Source organism: Chlorocebus sabaeus, chromosome 14, assembly GCF_047675955.1.
Source record: "Chlorocebus sabaeus isolate Y175 chromosome 14, mChlSab1.0.hap1, whole genome shotgun sequence".
Lineage (NCBI taxonomy): Eukaryota > Metazoa > Chordata > Mammalia > Primates > Cercopithecidae > Chlorocebus > Chlorocebus sabaeus.
Window position 1 is genome coordinate 50011160 of NC_132917.1, and position 16513 is coordinate 50027672.

The 16513-nt window shown below is 36.1% G+C and overlaps 1 protein-coding gene across 20 annotated transcripts in view; it reads right to left on the bottom strand.

The window, feature by feature from the left end:
* NRXN1 (neurexin 1) overlaps nucleotides 1-16513 on the bottom strand; it is a 1137472-nt gene that overhangs the window by 255089 nt on the left and 865870 nt on the right. The window lies entirely within an intron of this gene.

Below are 16513 nucleotides of genomic sequence, written 5' to 3' on the forward strand. Positions count from 1 at the left end.
AAGAATTTAAACAAATGAGAGCCACCTGGCACAATGAGAGAAACTGGTCAGTACAGAAATGGCAAAGACACTCTCTACTCTCCAAGTTAAAATTATTTAGTTTGACACAACCTGGAGGAATTTATTCCGTGATCAGGATGTTTTCTCTTTTGCATAAGATACACAAAGTTGAGATGGAATTTGGTGGTAATAAGAAGGCAGAGAAGACCATAAGAAGTATGGGAGGTCATGCTTTTCGCTTTTCATTAAAGAGTTATCTAAAATGACAGTATAATCCTTGATAGTCATTTTAAATTGGCAATTATTGAGTACATACAATGCAGCCAGAATTGAACTGAAGTGTCACATTGTCAAATGGGACTTTTCCTGTTGCATTCGCTTTGGCAGCTTGAACATAACTATTAGGACCAAGAAGAAATAAATACTTCACATTCTAAAGAACATGGGGCCAGATCCTCTTTCCAGAGCTATGATCAAGAGCAACCCCTACCGCCTAATCCTCCCTTCCCTAACACACTTTCTAATCTATGTAAGATGATCTGAGGATCAGGAAACAGAAAGAGACAATGCATTCTTAATGGAGATTAGAGTTTGTGTTCTCCGTTCTCCACCAAAACACCCAAGTTAAGTGCAACTGCACTCCAAAATAAATAAAGACAGGGACACTGGCATGTCACTTACAGGACTCTGTACTTACTGTCATTGGAGTGAAGCAAAGAACTTTCAACTCAATTTAATACATGATCCCTGTGGCTTGAGGCTATACATGAGGAGAGAGAAGTGTCTACTCCTCACCCTGGAGGTTTCTGAAAGCAAGAGACTCTCCAAATAGTCTATCCTATGGGTGGAAGAACCTAAAAAGCCAAAGAGAAAAGACCTGTCTGATCCTCACAACCCCCTGAGGTTGCTGAAGACCTCAGTGGGTAACCGACCTCAGTGGGTAACTGAGCTTCATGTGGAGAAGTATGAAGTAGAAGGTGGAAGAAGAACTACAAGGTGGTCTAGATAACAGTCAAATTAGGGGATCCTCATGGAGGAGAGAGGGCTATTAGCTGCTTATAGCTGCTACAGTACCAGGAGTAACGGCGTGTTGTGTTTACACATTTTGACATTATATATTTCTTGGTGAAGCCTCAGCACTATTTTTTTTCTTTATTTTTAGACACAGTCTCACTCTGTCACTCAGGCTGGAGTGCAGTAGCACACTCTCAGCTCACCGCAACCTCTGCCTCCTGGGTTCAAGCTATTCTCCTGCCTCAACCTCCCGAGTAGCTAGGATTACAGGTGTGCACCACCACGTCTGGCTACTTTTTGTATTTTTAGTACAAATGGGGTTTCACCATGTTGGCCAGGCTGGTCTTGAACTCTTGACCTCAGGTGATAACACCCGCCCCCCTCAGCCTCCTGAAGTGCTGGGATTACAGGCGTGAGCCAACCACCATGCCCAGCCAGCACTATCTGTCAATTTATTTAAGGTCTCTGAGACTTACTTTTCTCCTCTCCAAAATAGAACAATGGGCTCTACCTCACAGAGCTTTTATGAAGAACAAATTGGACAATGCTTTTAGAAATGATGTCAAATGATTATACTATGCAAACATTGATATTATTACTTAACCTATATATTACATTCACCTTCACTGCTTGTCCATATTATCTTACCATATTATATGTATTCTTGAGATAGCTAGAGTCTTGTACTACTTTACGTCTTAGGTATTCTCCAGGTGTGCTATATTTAGCAGAATCTAAGACATTTGCAATGACCCTTACCTTTGTATAATTCTCTTCCCTTTGAGTGTGTGCGTAACCTGTAAATATGACAATATATCTCACCAATGATACAAGTTGAGCAAGCCAAATCTAAAAATCTGAAATCCCAAATGCTCCAAAATCTGAAACTTTGCAGCCAACATGATACTCAAAAGAAATGCTCATTGAAACATTTTGGATTTTGGATTTTCAGATTTGGGATGTTCAATTTGGTAAGTGCAATGCAAACATTTCAAAATATGAAGAAAATCCAAAACCTGAAACATTTCTGGTCCCAGGCATTTTGGATAGGAGTACTCAATCTGGTGTGTGTGTGTGTGGGTGTGTGTGTGTGCGTGCGCACGTGCGTATGTTCAAGAATGGAAAAGCCACTAAGAATGCCCTCCAGCTGACAACCAGCAAGAAACCGGAACCTCAGTCCTACAGCCTCACAGAACTGAATAGTGGTAACATTCTGAAGAAGCTTGGAAGCAGTTTCATCTCCAAATCCTCAAGATAGAGTCCAGTCAACTGGTTCCTTAATATTAGCTTTTTTGAGACCCTAAGCAGAGAAGCAAATTGAGCTCACCCAGACATCTGATCTACGGAAATATGAGCTAAAAAAATAGATGTTGTTTGGAGCTACTAACTTTGTAGTAATTTATTATTTAGTGATTGAAAACTGATACAGATGATAAAACATATTTATTAAATGAATACTATTTATTAAATGAAAGTCATTGATTGAATGTTCATGAAGCAATTAATACATAATATCTGGGAATATTTCATGTGAGGTCTTGTCTGAAAATTCTTCTGAAGAATTTTGAATCCTTATTAGAATCTGAAAAAAACTCTCAGAGGCTAATTACAACTAGGATTAATTGGAAGACATGAATAAGCACCCCTGGTGATGTTTAAAATGTTTGTTGAGGGTAGACTGGTAAAGTTTAGCAAAACCTGTAGTCAAGTAGGATGGAGGCTCGGCACCAACATAATTCGGCCATAAACTTCTGTGGTTTACTCATAGGCTGATGGCATGTAGATTACATACAATGAAATGATAATCTTTGTGTTAAGGAGTGAATTCTCAAACTATTTGTAAAAATGGGCAGTTTGGCATGGCTTTATGGAAAAGTGGGGCTCATGTTAAGTCTCAACACTGAGTACTAATGACAAAAGTAAAAGAACACTGATGATGAACTAAAAGAAAACTACAGAGATAATCAAATCTGCTCCCCTGCCTCACCCCCTATGCATTATAATATGTCATCATTCCCTGCCAAAAATAGCGTTCCTTTTATTTTAGTATATCTCTAGGGAATAAGATCGAAGAACACTCTCCCAGGAATTTAATTATCCTTTGTTGGAGGAAATCCTTTCCCTCAACATGAAGGCAAAAAGTAAAGGCCATTTCATCTCGTCCTGCCTCCACCACTGCCTGTTAATTTTACAACACGTTTAGATACTAGAATATTTTAAGAAAACAGCTACCATACTGGCATCTGGTGCTACTGGCAACCAGTGCAAGGAAAGCTCCAGTGAGAATTTAAAAATGCCTTTTCCTAGGGAGAAATTGTTAAAAAAAAATTCGATTTTCAATTGTTCCCCAATTCATGAGGAAAAAGAACAAATATTATTGAAGAGCTAACTTATAAATAACTGGATTTAGAACTCTTTTCCACTGAGTATTTCCAAAATAATTGTTCTCAAACTTGACTGTACACTGGAGTTAACTAGGGACCTTTAACGAATTTTGATGCCTAGTTTCTGTGCCCTCAAAAACTCTGAACTAATTGGTCTAGAGTTCAGTTTGGTTATTGCGATAATTTCAAGAGCTCCCAGGTAATTCTAATATATGACCTCTTAGCTATGGTCCAGGATTACATGTGTAATTCACTTCTGAAGAAAGACAACTATGAGTTCAGTTTATTTCTCCACTAGAAGGACTGGATTCTAGAGATCTCTGAAATAAAATATACATGTATATTTGCTCTGGAATAAAAATGTTACAGAGCAATGTTTTTATTTTAAGGTTCGCATTTTTCCAAAGGTTTTTTTTTGTTTGTTTTAATTCCTCTGATTGCAATGCAGCAATGTCTTGTTTGAATGCAAATTAAATCTTCCTCTTAATAAAAAGGATGTGTCTCTGCCTCAGGACCATGTACAAACAGTCTGGTGATGGCAGGCAGTGACCCAGGGATGCTCATGATGGACTGAGAGAGACATGGCAAACATTACAAACATGCATTGCAAATACTGGACTGTGGAAAATTAATAGTTTTAACCCTAAACCAACTTCACATGGCACAATAGCATATCTTAGTAATAATTTATTCACCTTCTACACTAGCTTGGGGGAATTACAGACACAAAGTTGGACATAAACCCTACTGAAGGTAGCATTATACTTCACCTTGGCTGAAACTTGGGAAGCAACACAATTTGGCCTTTATATTAAAAAATCACGGTTCATCTGAGGTCACATCAATGTAGAGAGAAGAGTTGAAATTTGAGTGAGAAAAGCTATTAGGAAGTACATTTACTAGAGAAGGAATAGAATTAATAGAACTTAGTTTTTTCATCTTACATTTTCTTTTGTTGATAATGAATCAATTGGAATATTTTTGAGGTTGCCAAAATCTTCTGATTCTGGAGCCTAAATAAGGTTTTTAACTGGCAGGTTGACTGAATAATAGAAATTTGATGGCCAGAGGCCAAACCAACATTTTACAAAAGGCCTCTGGACCAGGTGGTTGACAAGTCCAGGACTTACATGAATGCAACCCCAGAAGAAAAACTTGCAAGTGCTTCTTCAATAGCCATCCAAGACTCTTGCTTGAATTTTAAGGCAACTGCTGGTGATTTCTTCCTCCACTTACAACTTCTTTATTCTTATAAAAAGAATGCTGTACCCTTTTCTTTCCTCCCCAACACCAACAGTTCACTCGTTCAAAAACTCTAAGGCATTCAGATAAAAGTAGATGAAAATATTGTTTGCCAGAAACATCTTCAAACAGAATATGAGTTTTCACACACAGAATGCTCATTAGAAGCAGAAGCAAACATATCACTGTAACATAATAATAGCTTATATTGAGCAAGTACTCTGGGCTGTGTGCCTAACATACAATAGCTCATTTAATTAACCATTATGTTGGGTGGAAGCTGTTATTTTCATTTCACGAATTAGGAATCTCAGACACATAGAACTTAAAATCACTTGCTGAAAGTCATACAGAAAGCAGTAAAAGATCCAGTATTCAAAAACAGGCAATTTGGCCAAAGGTGTCCACTCTTAATTATATCAGTACACTGTAGTTATTGTGTAAAGTGGCCCATGAGAACAAGCAATGGGTACCTTGCCCCACTGGAAAAAGATAAATTCAAGGAAGTTTCTTGGGTAAGTTTATTTCTGCACTAAGTGAAAATGTTAAATAAAAATTATATGGATGAGGTGGGCCGGGCCTGGTGGCTCACGCTAGTAATCCCAGCACTTCGGGAGGCCGAAGTGGGTGGATCACAAGGTCAGGAGTTCGAGACCGGCCTGGCCAGCACAGTGAAACCTCATCTCTACTAAAAACATGAAAATTAGCTGGGCATGGTAGTGGACACCTGTAATCCCAGATACTTGGAAGGTTGAGGCAGGAGAATTGCTTGAACCCAGGAGGCGGAGGTTGTAGTGAGCAGAGAACACACCATTGCACTCCAGGCTGGGCAACAGAGTGAGACTCCACCTCAAAAAAAAAAAAAAAAAATATATATATAGATAGATAGATAGATAGATAGATAGATAGATAGATAGATAGGTAGATAAGGTAGATGGAGGAAGGGGGATGAAATTCCTGGCAGAGAGAATAGCATAACTGAAATAAAAAAGGTTGAAACAAAGCAAAACAAAAAAAACAACCTTACATTGTGTGTTGGGCAGTTTGGTACAGTAAAGAGATAATATAAAAATCAAGGAGATGCCATTAGAGAGGTGAACTAGGAGAAGATCATGGCAGTCTTAGTATCACACAAGAACTTCGACTGTGTTCTACAGGTCAGAAAAATCTCAGATATTTCTGATCATGACCCACAGAAAAAAATATATTTTACATGGTGACAAGTACATTTTTAAGCATATATTTTACTTCTATATAATAAATGTTTATATATCTTTATTATACATGTTATTTATAATACATCATATTATAGATAATATCACACACAAACATACACGTACACTCAAACTGGGTGAGCACCCTAAATCCAAAAATCTAAAACTTGAAATGCTCCATAATCCAAAATTTTTTGAACACCAGAATGATGCTCAAGGAAATACTCATTAGAACATTTTGTTTTGGTTTGGCTTTTTTGAGAAAGTCTCGCTCTATTGCCCAGTCTGGAGTGCAGTGGCACATTCTCAGCTCACAGCAACCTCCACCTCCTGGATTCAAGCAATTCTCCTACCTCAGCCTCCTGAGTAGCTGGAATTACAAACGTGAGCCACCACGTACAACTAATTTTTTGTATTTTTACTAGGGACAGGGTTTCACCATGTTGACCATGCTGGTCTCATACTCCTGTTCTCAAGTGATTCGCCCACCTTGCCCTCCCCAAGTTCTGGGATTACAGGTGTAAGCCACCATGTACAGTCATCATTAGAGCTGGGCTCTAATCATCATTCACATTTCATATTTTCATATTTGGGATGCTCAAATAGTGCAAATATTCCACAAACAAAAAAACTCTGAAATCTGAAACACTTCCAGTTCCAAGCATTCTAGATAAGGGACATTCAAGCTCTCTCTCTCTCTGTCTCTCTCTCTCTCTCTCTCTGTCTCATGTGTATGTATGTGTATGTATGCATCTGTATAGTTGACCCTTGAACAATGTGGGGGTTGGGGTACACATACACCCTTAGTTGAAAATCTGTGCATAACTTTTGGCACCCCCAAATCTAACAACCAGTAGTCTACTGTTGACCAGAAGCCTTACTAATAACAATAAGCAGTTGATATAACACACATATTTTGTGTGTTATAGGTAATATATACTGCATTTTTACAATAAAGTAAGCTAGATAAAAGAAAATGTTATTTAGAAAATCATAAAGAAAATATATTGACTATTCATTAAGTGGAAATTAATCATCACAACATTTTCATCCTTAACTTCACATTCAGTAGGCTGAGGAAGAGGAGGAAGAGGAGGGTTGATCTTGCTGTCTCATGCGTGGCAGAGGCAGAAGAAAATCTATTTATAAGTGGAGCTGTACAGTCCAATCCTGTATTGTTCAAGGGTCAAATGTGTGTGTGTCTGTGTGTGTGTTTAAGAGAGAGTATTTATATATATATATATAAATATATAATATATATAATATATATATAAATATATAATATATAATATATAAATATATAATATATATAATATATATAAATATATAATATATATAATATATAAAAATATATAATATATAATATATATAAATATATAATATATATTATATATATATTTTGCAATTGAATGAAAATTTTCAAGAAAATTAATGAATCTTACTATTCAAATATTCATATTTTCTATTCTATTTCATATAAATTCTAGACTATTTAGGAAATGAGTAGACCTCTCAATTCATTTTTAGACCCCATTAATGAGCTATAATACTGTTTAAATAACACTGTTATGGGTGTTGAAAATATATGGGCTATCATCAAAGGATTCTGATTACAGGAGATATAGTTTAGAATGTTACTTCAACTGGGTCAGTCTGATAGCAGTCATTAGCTGTCTGAAGATGATTTTGAACCATTTGCCAAGCTCAGGCAAAAGAGAACAGGGGAGACAAAATCAAGTCTATTTAGATGCCACAAACAATAAATTGAATAATTTATAGTCTCCACTAAAAGGATAATTCTTTATTAGAAGAATGTTGAAGAAATGATCCGAGGACCACCACTCTTGAATATCCTTAAAAGTACAATACAAAGCCAGTTAGCTTAGCAGGGTTACTGATATACCTGCCTGAAGGAAAGGAAACAAACAGATGACCACTGGTGCCCTCCAGCTCTAGATTTATTTCCCTGGTCACTGACCATCTGAAAACTAATTTTGCTTGCCTGAGAATGAAAAGTCAAATGTACATGAGATTGCTCTGAAGAGGAGTCTACAGAAATATATTAGAAACAGATGAATAGTCATGACCCTCTTTACTCAATCCACTCTTACACAAACGTCTATGCAACTACAGAAGATAATTCAGTATCTATTTATCAATAAAAGAATACAAGAATGTTTCTTCAGGCTCCTAAGAAATCCTTTCCTATGAACAGAAGATAATGGGGTTATTATAGACAAGGCAATAGTGCCTTTTGAAATATTGCAAACTAATTAAGAACAATTATTAATACTGTTTTTGGTGGTAGTATCTTATTATGTTTGAATAATTTTTAAATATTCTGGTATATTTGAACTTTCACTATTTTAGCCTGTACCCTATTTTTTAGCAAATATAAGTAATAACAAGGGAAGTCACATGTTAACTAATGAACCGAGCCTAACAACAAAAAAGACACAGGGAAGCCCCTGAAGGGGCTGGCTGTACATAAATAAACATATACACACAATCTACACTTCTCCATTACACTGCAATCACTTCCTTGTCACTAGAATTGTATCTTTTAGTCCAAGAGATAACTAATCAGAACTGTCAGGACAAACTCTTGGGAACGTAAATGTGCTATCTGGAGCATAACTATCCTAAGAACACTGATTATAAAATCCAGAAGCAAAAACTCATCAGAAAAGATTTGAAACTCATTTCAGACAAGATGCAGAGTATAAACAAATAAATACACAATATGAAAACAACTTTCACTAAGTCTCATGGTGGAAAGATTCTGATCCAATTGATTATTATTGTTCCTAGTTCAAAATATTTTAGGCCTTATCAATGGCAATGCATAACTGGAATGACTAAGGTTAGCTTTTCAGTGAATCATCAGAGCAGTTATTAAACTAATGATATACAAGACTCCTAAATGGATTGTGAGGATTGAATACAATAGCCAAAACTAGCACTGGAACAAGACAATAACCTTCATTCAGCCCACAGAAAGCCCAGTTTAAAACTCTGAAGTGATGACACAATGACTATATTTGTGATAATTATTTGCTATGCCAATTGTATGAAATCATTAGAAGGTAGTACACATCTACATGCATAACGAGCCCATTTTTATGTTAGCATATCTCAGAGGACTTTCCTGCTGTGTGTTTTATACTGCTACTGCCTTATATTTTATGTTAGCATTAATGTTTTAATTTTCATATACGTGTCCTTAGGCCATTTTATGAAGGGCATGGCTTTAAAAATTCAAGTTGATATATTAAATTAATGTTTAAAAAAAGGTCATGTAATAAGTAGTTCTAAATCAGTTCTTTGTGTTCCTCCGTACATTCAAACCTTCTAATATGGTTTATTTATTATGGGTAATACGGAAGTAAGATCTGGGCTCTAAACTCTGTCCATCTGTCAGGTTAACATGCATATGCACTGAATGTCTTTCTTCAGATGATGGATCCTACAACAAGTCCTCCCTAAAACAATACATCAATCCCCCTCCCCACAAAAATAAAAAAATAAATATTTATATCAAAATGAGTACATAAAATAGAGCTTCTCTCTAAACTGGCCTTCTGGTTAGAATACTACTTCATCACCTCAGAAAACCTGTCTAATATTATACAGGTAGAAGAATTTACCAACATGTAAATAATTTTTTAAAAAATACAAAAAAGAGACAAAATAGTGTAGTGATTAGGAATAAAAGTTCTAGAACCAGACGATATCTATCAGACCCAGTTCGGTCATTGACTGTCTTGTGAGTCTGGTCCAGTTATTTCACCTTTTAGAGCTTTAGTTTTCTCAATTCAAATAAGTGTACTTACCACAAGGGTTTTTTAAAAAAATAAAAGATCCGTGCAAAGCATTTGTATCTTATACAACATATTTATTAATATTACTATTGTTACTAATACACGAATGACTTCAAAAGCTGCTATTAAAAACCAAGTAAGGATGTGGGTGGCATGCTGAATTTTAGATTCAGATTCAACAGCCACTATACTAGTTACATTCATATGACACTCACATCCCATTAATGTCATAGCACAGCACAGCAATTAAGAATAAGGGTCTGGTTTTAAATCTTAGTTCTACCACTTATTAGCTGTATTTAATTCAGTAATCTTCTTAACAGTTCTATAAAATAGATAATAGTATTACCTACCTTATAATGTTGTTGGGAGGATTAAATAAATTATTATACTATATGTCAAGCTCTTAGAAAAAAGAATTGCTGCTGTAATTATTGATTTTATTTCAGAAGGGAAAATGTCCAAATATTTAAAAAGCCAGAACAACAACAGAACCAGTCTTGTAGTCATTGAAGTAATGATAATTTTAAAAATCATAATAATAACCATTAAAACACTAATATGCCATACTTAGCTCAGGCATAGCATGCTATCATTTGCCTACAATTTCGCTATATTACCCACATGACCTCTCAACAAGCCTGTAATGTGAGTAGGCTATAGACTATTGCCTTCAAATTATACTTCATGAACTTGAGGCTCAGAAATCAGTGACTTGCTAAGCCACATAATAGTGGGTGTTCAAGCCAGTGCTAGCATCTAGGTGTGGACCTCATGATCGAATGCCCTTTCCACTTCATTCCTTCACAATGGCCAAAGAACCAAATTCAAAGCAAGGCCATCCAACAGGCCATCCTGATAAGAACCCCTCCTGAAATAAGACAACATGGTCACACACATCAAGTGCACATGCTTCTAACTCAAAAAAGTTGTAGAGAAGTTATAGGTAACAACTGATAAATCTGCACAAATCACAAGGCCATTAACACAAAGATGCATTTTAAAGCTAATCAGTTCCAGCAGATTATATTCATGTAAAGAGAATTTGGTTTCCCTTTCCTTCTGACACTTCATTTTCCCTTTGTCTCCCAAATCTGTTAACAACTATTTTTAGCTAGATGGAGCATTTCATGAATGGGTCACTCTTAAAAATCTCATTTGGTTTCCACTTTTTCTTCAAGCGTTAAGACTTGCCACTTTTAGGTTTTTTGGTCATTATACACAAAATAATATATGTGCATAGAATATACACACACTTATGCAAGTATATATATAGCATGCATATATATGCACACACATGTCTAGCCATGCATATACATTTACAACAAAGAAAAACTGCTTAATTTATGTATAAGAGATTCAGACAACTAGACCAGGTAACACTCAACTCAGAATTTACACATTATTAAGGAGAAAGAAAAAAAAAAAAAAAAGAAATCAGTAAACACATAAATCTTCCCATTGACAAGGTTCCCTTTCTGAGCTTCCTTGCACTTTATTTCTGATTTTCTTCTCATACTATGGGCTTTAGTTAATTCTGCACATTTTCTTCTCCTGAAGAAAGGTCATCTCCAGAAGAAAAACACAAGAGGTCTTGTTAGAGAGAAGCAATTCACAAATATTGTTAGGCAGGGAGGCAGTCAACAAGCATTTATTGAATCCCTAGCCCCCTAAGCACTGTACTAGATGCTTAGAACTGAGTCCCTCCTGCTGTTCAGTTAGAAGGAGGGAAAAGCTATGACTTCTAGTATCAGCACTGACCTAGTTAAGCTATGAATAAAGAATAAAAATCTTCCATAACACAAGAAAACAAAACCAGAAACCTTGATACATGTTTTTCAGTCCAATGCATATGGTTTTATATAGGTTTCAGCTCTTATTGAAATTTTATAGCTCAATTTCTTTTGGTCTAGAAAGTTCAAAAATGTTCAAGTCAACAACTCAGTAGGAAATTTAGAAAGTTTCCGAACAACTCAGTTTCGGAAACTTTTTAGTTAAGCATTTCCCAAACTCCTCGCTATTGACATTTTAGGCTAGAAAATTCTTTGGTGGAAGGAGTAGGGGACGTTCCTGTGAATTTTGGAGTGTTTAATGGCATGCCTGTTCTCGACTCATTAGATGCCTGTTATCACCTCTCCGACCGAGTGGTGACAACCAAAAATATCTTCAGACATTGTCAAATATACCCTGGGAGCAACATAATTCCTGATTGAAAACTATCTAGGCCAAAACTTCACCTAACACATAACTGTATTAGATGGATAGCAAGAAAGAATGGCATATATACAAGGGCCTGGAAACAGAATGACATTAAACTTAAAATAATAAGCCTTTTTCCCAAAGGTATTTTTATTCACCTTGTACATAACATTGAGAAAACACCACCTGTCCAATATCAAAAATTGGGGACCTTAAAGCAATATGCCCCTGGTCTTCCCAAATCACTGCTCTGGCTTGCTTTAGTCTGTAACATTAAGGCTCCGTTTCCCAGAAAGTCCAGAACTAAGACATACAGGTTGCTACCAGTTCTTCAGAGGCAAGGAAACTAAGAAAAGTGGTCATCATAAGAACACCACACATAAAAAGAAAGGAAAGAGTAAACCGAGTTTCTGTTCTTAAAAGAAACAGTGGAAAAAAGAGAACACATACATTATGATTTCAAAGCAATTTATGTTAACGATAATTGGGCAAAACAGATTGTTTTTAGTTGTGTTCTTGCAGAAGTAATGTCAAATTTACTTAAAAGTCAGATTTTTAGAAAATTTTAGATTCAGAGAGTACATGTGCTTGTTACGTGGATATTACTTGTGTAATGGTGGGGATTAGGTTTCTAGTGGACCCATCACCCAAATGTTGAACATTATACCCAATAAGTAATTTTTCAACTCTCATTCCCCTCCCACTACACTCCTTTTTGGAGTTTCCAGTATCTGTTATCTCCAGAAAATCAGATAACTTAAAAGGTTTCATGCATGTTAAATAGTAAAACGTTGTATTATTATACCAAAGGAAAAACGAAAAACTGTTTTTTCCAAAACAGCATAAATGCTTATTTTCTGCATGATTTGCTTTGCTGTCCCATTTCTATAATATAGAAAAGTATATTATTTGAATAGCTAAATATATTTATCATAAATAGATTAGATTTATATAAATATAGTAAATATATCTTTTACTTTGGGATGTAAACAGAGCTAAAATATTATATACTCAACAGTCTCAAAATAGTCCTTAAAAATCATGGAATTAATGTGATTATTTAATCTTGTTCAGCAATTTGATGCAAACGCCTAAATACAAAAAGTTGTTTAGCAGGTACTACATAGGAAGGAAGAAGGAAGGAAAAGGCTTAATACTCTATAATGCTTCCTGAAAATCAGAAAACGAGTAGCATTCAATTGTAGCTAAATTCTCTCTCTCTCAATCTCTCTCTCTCCCTGTCTCTCCCCCTCCCTCCCTCCCTCCCTGTCTGTCACACACAAAAACACACACACACCACAACACTGAATAAATACCTGCTGGGAGAAAGGAAGGAAGCATATGAGGCAGCATGGAACAGAGAAAGAGTGACAACCTCAAGAGACATCATTGACTTGAGCTCTAGTCCTATACTGGATTTCAGACAGTTGTCGTAATCTCTTTAAGCCTCAGTTTCTCCTATGTAAAATTTGAGGGTTTACTAGAAAATACATATATTCTCTTCAATTTAAACAATCCCTGCTTCACAGTGTGTTTCAGATGAGGGTAGTAGGAAGAATATTCTGAGTTTCAGATTCTAAGCAAAATTAAATGATTTAAGTTACATTCTAAAATCGATATGAGCTGCAATTCTGAGAACAACTTGGCCAGCTAGCCTGAATATTTTTGGCAATGCCAGCAACAGATTGGCTGGATGGCACTGCACAAGAGAATCTTTTTAATGCAGTCTGCTCAATCTGGCCTATCTGATGTTCTGCTTGGGATAACTTTAAATTTGGGTTGACTTAGAACTTGTCCTTGGTATCTCACAGGCTGTTAAGAGGACAGTCCATGATAAATGTCATCTTCATTAAAAGTCGATTCTTGCCAACTTTTTTGTGCTATTTTTGTTCTACAATACCACATATAATTTGAGACATACTGCCCAGAAAACAGAACCCACAGAAGGTTGGAAAGAATATTCTATTCTCTCTTTCAGAAACATGTAACATTAAACACGGTTCAAAGAGAACACATTAGAAGTGTACAGAGGAATTTGGATTACAAATGGTTCACAGGAACAGTAAGTACTTTTTACTAGCTAGAAGTGGGACATAAGGTAACAAGTTATGAGTAGATTTCTAGAGAGGTAAAACACCTCATGTTACATATCACCACACCCCTGCTGTGTAATACATACCATAAAGTATTATTACAAGATTTAAATATTATTTACATCAAGGTTTGCCAATGAAGAGAGCTTTGAGAACCATGTTAGCTTGTAGCTGCCAAAGACACAAGTAACAGCAGTAGTTGGAATCAGTCTGGGGAAAACGGGGGATCCAACAACAAAGCCATATATGAATTTCTCCCTGGCTTCCATTTCAGACAAACTGCTCTTAGTAAAGAGAAACACCTAATAATGATTGAGAACATTTTATGTTTATAATTGTAATAAAAGAGAAAATACGGAAGACTGTATTTTTAGGTGTCTTAGTTCAAAGGAGCAAAACACATTGTCATTCTAATCAGAAAAGACATTTAAGATAACAACTGGAGAAAAGTTCCTTTAGAAATAAGTAGGAAATACGTCAGAAGATATTTTAATAATGTCAAGTAGCTATTTGCACAAAAAGATGGAGCTGCTCCGCATTTCAGTGCATCTTCCAGGGAGAAGGCAGTAGATATGAGTAGGTAAACATCCCTAACCTGTCTAGTCACATCAGCCTACTGGCCACAGAGAAACAGGATACATAAATTCTGGGACCACCTAAAGTGATTTGTTTATCAACTCTGTGAATAATTACTGCTTTTGTTTCATTACTTTTAATTACCTGTTTTTCTTTTGTCCTTATGCCCTGAGGTGAGTTTTTCATCAGTAATGGGCATGATTTTATGAATATCACATGCAAACAAGCAAATTAGACCCACTGAACTTGGGAGACCATTTTTTCCTCTTCCCTTCTCTAAAGGTTACCTGCTATTTTCTGAAAATGATATTGATTCTATGGTAACATGCACAAAGGCACTAATCAGCAGAACAGGAGCTTTTGTGAATTCAGTAAAGCTTATAAAGTACCTCATTATAACACGCTACCAATCTATGACCCCAGTAATAGAAGTCCTGAAATTATAAATAAATTAGATGTTTAAATTGTTACCCTTTTTTTATACTACATAGTGGAGCACTCATTATAATTTCCAGAAGAGCTGTTAAAGAAAAAAAATGTGGAGAATGAAAATTGAAAAGCAGCAGCTGCTTAGGGGTGCTTAACCTAGAGCTAGACACCCAGGCAGATCCAAACTGCCTGCTGCTCCTCCTTCCCTTTTCCTATACTGCCTACAAATAATCAGTATGATTTTTCATACCACTATTTTAAATTAAGCACTGTGTATCATTATTTCTGGATAATAAACAGTTTTTATTATTTTCAGTTTAAAGCAATTGTTGCCTAAAGGAATTTTTAATTTTAATATTTATTTATTTAGAGACAGGTTCTCACTCTGTTGTCCAGGCGGGCTGGAGTGCAGTGGCTCAATCAGACCTTACTGTAGCCTTGAACTCCTGGGCTCAAGCAATCCTCCTGTCTCAGCCTCCTGAGCAGCTAAGAATACAGGTGTGTGTCCCCACATCTGGCAAATTAAAAAAAAATTGTAGAGACACGGTCTTGCTGTGCTGCCCAGGTGGGTCTTGAACTCTTGGCTTCAAGGAATTATCCTGCCTCAGCCTCCCAAAGCTCTGGGATTACAGGGGTGACCGCTGTGCCAGGTTCAATTTTTGTTTTTAATGATAATAGCTAATTCTGGTGAGAATCCTTGAAACAAAACTCTCACACCTTACTAGTGTTCCTGTGTGTATAATCCCCCGGTACAGCATGAATGTGTGCCCCAGAATATATGTGTTGGAAACTTAATCCCCAGTGTAACAGTGTTGGAAGATGGTGCCTAATGGGAGGGGTTTAGGTAATGAGGGCTCTACCCTCAAAAATGGATTAACCCCGCTATATAAAGAGCTCTGGGGAGAAGGGTTCTGCCCCTTTGCTCTTCTGCCTTATGAAGAAAAGGATTCCTTCCCTCTGGGGTATACAGCACTCGAGGCACCATCCTAAAGCAGAGATCAAGCCCTTACCACTAGACACCAGATGCTGGAGCTTTGGTCTTGGACTTTCCAGCCTCTAGAACCATGAGTAAAATAATTTTGTTCTTTATAAACTACCCAGTTTTAGGTATTCTGTTATATTCTAGTCCAAAAATGGACTAGAGACATCTCCTTCTAAAAGTCTTGCATGCACTGATAATTGTTGATGTGGTAACTTGAATTAAATAAAAGACACTAAAATGACAGTCTTAAATTTTTTTAAAACAGTTTTCCATTGACAGGTGCTCAAAACAGCATTATATTTTACTTTTGGGTGTGTGTAGTAAATTAATATGGGGTTTTCTTTTACATTTGTGTTTTCCAATTTTTCTTTAAGGGGGATTTAGTATTTCATAATTACAATACTTTTTTAAAAAAAATCTCATTTAACAATGAAAAGAGTTTTAAGATATTCACAATAATGTATTAGAGCTCAGTAGTTTTAACACATTTCTTTCTACATGTACATAAGTGCATGAGGATATTTACTAAAGGATAGAAAGAGAAGCCTTAACTATCTCG